Here is a 7,377-nt window from a genome sequence, read left to right on the forward strand (position 1 = left end):
GGATAAAGGTGAAAAGCGTAGTGTTGAAAAGGGGAGAAAGAGTTGACGTTTTCCCTTAAGATGCTCCGAATCGGTGATTTTTCTTCCTGTAGGATCAGTAGTTGCTACCGTGTGCGCATTCCCCCCCCCCCCCCCCCAGGTAGGAAATCTTGTATTTCATAAACAAAAAATAATGAAAAAGGAAAGGTTTTAGTCTGTTATACGCATTATTTTACATTTTGGGAAGCCAAGTCCTTTGTAGAAAGGAGGGATTTGTTTGAGGGAAGGATAGATGAAAAAGAAAAGGAGGAGCAACTGGAGACAGACAATAGTGCTCTTAAAGCATGAATGGTTATATTCTTTCTAGTGCTATTATGAGAGATATATTGTTCAGCAACAAATGCAATTTTCTGAAAAGTAACAAGTAAAATCTACAAGATGTTCTTAAAAATAAAGTATTCCTTTTCTTTCATGTTAGTGACTTGTATTGGCAGACTTCAAAGTTGCTACCAACCATATGCTTACAATAGGAACAGAGCTACACGCCGGGTTGTCAGGTAAAAAAACTTATAAATAACAGCCATGAGGAACTAATGAAATTTTTGCGGGTGGTATGAGAAAAAAATCCTTGATCAGATTTAAGGCCTGGTGCTACACTCACCTTTTTTCTCTTCATTATAGGAAAAGTGAGTTATATGTAGTTAAAGAACTACAGTAATGCAAAGAATTTTTTTTTAGTAATAATAAATGAGGACATGGAATAAATGTCTTCTGTAACAGCAAAAGAGCTATGTATAACTATGCAAATAAAATGTGATCTTGCAAGCTGCTAGCTATACGATTTTAGTAAGTAATAAAGGCATGATTAACCTACTCTGTTGTCCTGATCATAGTGGTTTGACTTACGTAACAGACGTAAAGACTCTTCCTTTTGTATCTGATAGTGGTTTACTTTACATGGTGAACATAATGTTTGCATTATTGGTGGTGTACGGTGTGTAAGGAACATATGGGAACATTAGGAAGAGAACAGCTAGACACATTTCTGGAGACAAATACATTAGAAATATAGTTAAAAGAATTTGCTAAAGATAAGACTGCTTGCTAAAGATAAAACTGCTTAATAAATTTTTGTACATTTTACCACCATATCTGTTAAATCAATGGTTTGGTAGTGTGGGTGGGTAGAATAGAATGTGTGTGTTGGGGGAAGGAGTAGTAGATACTGAATTACAAATTTATTTTTTTCCAGCCATGCTTGCAGCTTTGTCAGTCTATATCACAGAGAAACAGCAGATGGATTCAGCGTGTGATTTGTGACTTAAAAGAAATCAGATTTGGTAAGCTTTTCCAAAACAACCTACCATTACTATTGCTTCATAAATCATTTTGAAACAAATTTGTTAGACCATATTTGTAAAAGATCTGTATTCCGTATCCTGAGGCCATAAGGCTTTGAAACATGGCAACTGTCTAGGCGTCCCTAAGGCTGAGTATGTTCTTTGCCAGAATTCTGGAGAATAATGAGAAGATTTGTGTTGCTACTGAGTTACCTTCATTTCAAAGCTATCCCTGTACAAGGATTTCAGTTTTAATTCAGATCCGAGATTCCAGGTTTTTCTATGTGTTCTGCCAAGGAGAATGCAATAGTGGCTCTGGAAGTTTCACAGAAGTTGCAGATGGTTTGTAGAGAGTTCTCATCTTGAAGCCTGGTATAAAAGAAATGGTCATAGGAGTGGAAGGAGGACTCTGCTGTTCTTTCATAATTTTGTTCTGTGTGATTATGACAACATGACATGCAGAAAATGAAGATTTGTTTCCCAGAAACTTTTTACCTTATTCAGATGAGTCCTAGGGCAGATTAAAGAAACATATTAGCGAAGATAGCTTATACATTTACGCCAGAACTGTTTTTACATTGCTGTCCTATGCAAAGAATTTCACTGTGCTTGGAGGTACTCCAGCTATATTTTGACTGAACCATACTCTGCCTGCACAGGACTGTTCTGCACATTAGAAGTATGATCATCTGTTCGAATGCTGTTTTCCTTATTACTGTCTTACGCTAGTAGTAATCTATTTGTTCATCCCAAGACTAATATTGTGAGGAAAAGGCATCACATTAGCTAGAAGGGCTGGCAGGGTACAGGGATATGTATTGTCATATATTCTATTTTTTAAAATTTTTTTATTTTTTACTCAGGAGACATGGTACTATATTTCAAAAGCTTATGAACACTTGCACTTAAGTAGAAGTTTGCAAAAGCGAAGTTGCCACACAGCTTTCATGCAGGGGAGGCCAGAACGGTCATGGTCCTTACTATAAAACAGCATGCCTTGTCTAGATACTTTGTATGGTTGGTGATTTTAATTGTGCTAGCCGGTCAGTTCAGTTAGCCACAGTTCATTTATCTGGTGCTGCTGTGCAATGGTATAGAAGGATGGCAGTAAATTCTGAGCCTACAAGAAATTACCAACTCATACAAAGAGACTACTCAGTCCTTGAGCTGATGGGACATTAAGATCCAATAGCTCAACCCAGCAGGCTTTTTGTTATGTTAAGTTCAGACATGTAGAGGATGGGTGTAAAATCGAAGATTTCCTCTTGCAACGCTTCAACGGGGTTAATGCTTACTGAGATCCACCTTGCTTATCGGCAGGTGTTGCTTATGGCAGTTACCATTAAAATGCTGTCACCTTTTACATCTACTGGAGTCCCCAGCAATTGTTATGCTAAGCATAGGAGACAAATCTGGGTGTATGGCTTGTTAACACTGTGAATTGTTTCATTGCAATAACAGAGGAGATCATGTGCTTGACCCAAGCAGTTTAAACTACTGGGGGTCTTAAAACAGAATGTAAACAGCTCTTTTGCAGTGTCATTTGCATGTTGAAAGGTGCTATAAATGCTTTTAAAAAGAGGTAAATAAGGACATTTATATGCCATTCTAATGGCCAGCAGAAATAGGATACCATAGGTAACCCTTAAATGAAAGTGTACTAACATAGGCGCATAGATGCAGGATGAAACTTGTAAGTTTAACAAAAAAGCGCTCGCTATGTATTTTTTTTTCCATCCCAAATTCCTTTGATCACCATTCAATTTCTGTTTATTTTAAATCTAGCCTATAATCTCTTTAGGATAGGGTTTGTCTTTCTGTGGCTGGTTTGCATAGTGATTGGCATAATTGGAGCTTTGTTTCCATCCTGGAACCTTTAGAAACTGCCAAAATAAAATGAATGAATTTACTGAAACAAATTGCACTAACACACTTTCTGTAGATTAAAATGAGTCTTCATGTGTTCAGCAAATGGCAGAAGGGACAGAAGTAGAAAGAAGAAACTATGAAGTCGAGAGAGGAACTGATGCAATTGGAGGGAATAAAATGACAAATTTGAAAGCAGGAAAATTGCAAAGCTCTATGAAGATGTGTTAACAGCATATTGGCACGCTGGGTTGCTGAAGAAATTGTAGTAAGTTTGGGTTGAGTGAGTGAACAGATGTGATGTGGTTGCATGATGCCTGTAAGAAGTAGATATGATGTATGCATGGGTGTACATGGGTGAAAGAATTTTTTCTGTGTGTGTAAGCTGGGACACAATAAGGATTGGGTCTGGCAGACTTGACTATTTAAAGGCCTGTACTGCTCAGTATTAGTGATACTGATTTGTTCTGTCATGACCAAAATGTATTATTGCAATGACCTAACTATGAATAGAAAATCTTGAAGTCTGTGAATAGTCATAGCATGTATGTGTGTTTCAATTAATAAGTGCATTGGGTTAGGATGTGTATAGTTTAAGATAATGTATAGTGGTGACATTGTTCTCTGGGCATGAAGTTCCATAAAAGTGCACTACCATGAAAGAGCCAACACAAAATGCAAGATTATAACGGAACAATATACATAAACGGAGTATAATCAGGGTTGTAGTGAAGCCAAAGTGCATGATTGCAGCATATCTACAAATACTCAGCTTCCTTGAAGCTAATTTAACTACATCAGTGAAACTCTGGTAGTCTCCAGAATGGGCTGCATCCTGGTAATTGCCTAGTAGCTGGAATTTGTGGTGTTATTGGTATCCAAGCTAGCTGGATACGTTTAAGTTCACTATGCGTGTTCATGCTGCAACTGATCTGTCTTAGTGCAGGCATATGAAAGCTCTAAACGAGCGTGTGGATTTATAGGGAGTGGTTATAGTGTCTTGGTAGGACAGTAGATATTTTTCCTAATATCTAGACTGGGGCCTAAGAATTTCAGATTACAGGTTTACAATTTGAAGTTCTAATAACCCTGCTGAGACTTTGACTCTACACATTAAAGGGATTGTGGTTTATATACATCCAATAGCTCCAGTCTTTGCTGGCTTTTCAGCAACAACAGTGAGAAATAGTGTACTACAGGAAACATCATACTTCTCTCCCTGCATCAATCTGAATCATAGTAGCAATAGCTTCCTATGACTGCTATAGTGACAACAATTTCCTGTGACCCTGAGGAAGGTCTGAGGGTCTCACAAAAACATCCACAAGTCAGGGTTTAGGGACCTTAGCTTTATGCTATGTTAATAAATCTGTTTTTATTCAGTGTTTGCAAGGCATGATCTGCTATTGCTGTGAAATTTTCAAGGCTTTCCTATTTAAAAAGAAAAAGTGTAACCAATGAAAGCCAATGTAGGTAAGCAATGCAGAGGAATGTAAGCGAACAAACAGAAAGTAAAGATCGGGTCTTGATTGTGTGCTGCAGACTTACTGCTTCTGTAACAAGTTAGGAAAGTAATGCTCTTAAAACAATTGTTAATTACATTTAAGCTGTTTTGAAACTTGATTATTGATTTATTACAGAAAACTACTATGGGAGGAGAAAATAATCAGTCATTCCTGTAACGTTTGGTAACTGATTTTTGTAGCCATATGAATGTAGAGCTCATTTTGTTAGGTTTATGAATGATCATTAAAGGATTTGTAAAATCTCACTGCATGCACACATGCCCCAGAAGTCTACCCTGCAATTTGAAAAGTTAATTATATGCTAAATTTCTTGTGAACAAGAGATGAAGTCAAGGATTGGGGCCTTACCTGATGTCCCTATGGAGAATTGATTTAAATCAATTACCATGGTTGGGGTGGCTTAAAAAAACCTGCAACTATAAGTGAACCCTTGGGGCAAAGCACTGGCATTAGCTCACTGCTGACATGTCTCAACTATTTTATAATTTTAAAGAAATGTGAGTTTGAAAATACTTCTGTCTTATCTTGTAATCTGACTGATTTCTGCTATCTTCTGAAACTTGTGCATCTGTAGGTACTGGTGACATCCATATTGTATCTCCACAAAAATTTTTCATTCAGATAAAATAAAACAACTTTGAAGATGTAAAATTGCTAATACTATTACTGTTTCCTGTTTTGGCATCTAAAACCTTATCTCTAATTTTGCATGCATACATTATAACTGTCTTTTAATAAAAGATCCTTCATTATTTTAGTATAAATAAAAAAAAATCATCATGCACTAAAAACTAGGCCTATAGTGTCTCTCAAACTGTGATAATTGTTATTAAATTATTAACTTATTGATTATAACTAATTCTTAGTAGATTAAGTGCCAGTCCTTTTCTCACACATATAGGCTAGTTGTCTTCCACAGTTACTTATTATCAGTATTGAAAGATGTGGGTGGGGAATTAATTCATTCATTTATATGATACAGTTTTGTAGTGCCCAGCTAGATAAATCAATTTTATTGAGTCTTGGAGGCTCAGTAACTCAAAATTAGTCTAAAATGTGACTAAGACATCAAAGAGCAGAGTTTGCAGGGTATCCTTTTCAAAAGTATTGTCAGGGCAATTCAGCCTTCATAGTGCTGTGGGCCAGAGATGTGTCAGTGTACCTACAACAGGCTGTTGGGCTAGCACACCACTATCTCAGCACATGAGCTGCCTTGTTGTCTGAGTGACGTATGAAATACTCCAGTTCCTTCTTGCTGGAGCTGCAAGCCTCATGATGGGCTGGCAGCCCATCTGACCACCTCTTCATCAAGCACGGCAGGTGGGGAAGTACTTTCCATTCCCCTGCTCTGATAGACCATGTGGATTCAGTCTGGAGATGCTAATTGGTTAATGTGGGCCTAAATGACTAAAAGTTTGTGGTTTAGGTATAGAGGAAGGTATTTACATGACCTAATTTAAGTGCCTAGATTAAATGGCAAATTTAGGAGCTCTGTAAGTAAAGAAAGGGATCACTCTTGGGACAGTGGTTCAGAAAGGAGTGCTAAGCTAGCTCCGAAGTGATCTCAGAAGTCCTTTTGACTATATGGGTACTCTAGTTTCACAGTTTAAACATTGAAATTGTGATTATTACCTGTACTGCCATATTTTCAAGAGGTAACAAAGGTTCTACAAATGTTAACAAGTGTCTCTGGGCACTAAGTGCCCAATCTGAGGCATCCAGCTTCATTTTGTCTTAATTTTGAGTGCTAAGGCCAAGTATTTTTGAAAGCATTAAGGCCTTAGGCTCTCTGAATAATTTTGCAGCTGAAACAATGTTTGTGTTTTCAGGGCTTACATGAAATGTAATGCAATTTCTGAATCTGTTCAGGAATGAAATTACTTATATACACAAGTATAAGGCAGGTTCTGCTTGACCAACCTGATCTCCTTCTATGACCTGGTGACCTGCCTGGTGGATGAAGGAAAGGCTGTGGATGTCATCTACCTGGACTTCAGCAAAGCCTTTGACACCGTCTCCTACAGCATTCTCCTAAGGAAGCTGGCAGCTCATGGCTTGGATGGGCGTACTCTTTGCTGGGTAAAAAACTGGTTGGGTGGCCAAGCCCAGAGAGTAGTTGTGAATGGAGTTAAGTCCAGTTGGTGACCGGTCACAAGTGGTGTTCCCCAGGGCTCAGTTTTGGGGCCAGTCTTGATTAATATCTTTATCAACGATCTGGATGAGGGGATTGAGTGCACCCTCAGAAAGTTTGCAGATGACACCAGACTGGGTAGGAGTGTCGATCTGCTCGAGGGTAGGATGGCCCTGCAGAGGGACCTGGACAGGCTGGACCGATGGGCCAAGGCGAATTGTATGAGGTTTAACAAGGCCAAGTGCCGGGTCCTGCACTTGTGTCACAACAACCCCATGCAACGCTACAGGCTTGGGGAAGAGTGGCTGGAAAGCTGCCTGGCCAAAAAGGACCTGGGGGTGTTGGTTGACAGCTGGCTGAACACGAGCCAGCAGTGTGCCCAGGTGACCCAGAAGGCCAACAGCATCCTGGCATGTATCAGGAATAGTGTGGCCAGCAGGAGCAGGGAGGTGATTGTCCCCCTGTACTCGGCACTGGTGGGGCCACACCTGGAATACTGTGTCCAGTTTTGGGCCCCTCAATACAAGAAAGACAT

Source organism: Pelecanus crispus, chromosome 8, assembly GCF_030463565.1.
Source record: "Pelecanus crispus isolate bPelCri1 chromosome 8, bPelCri1.pri, whole genome shotgun sequence".
In the NCBI taxonomy this organism is placed as follows: Eukaryota; Metazoa; Chordata; class Aves; order Pelecaniformes; family Pelecanidae; genus Pelecanus; species Pelecanus crispus.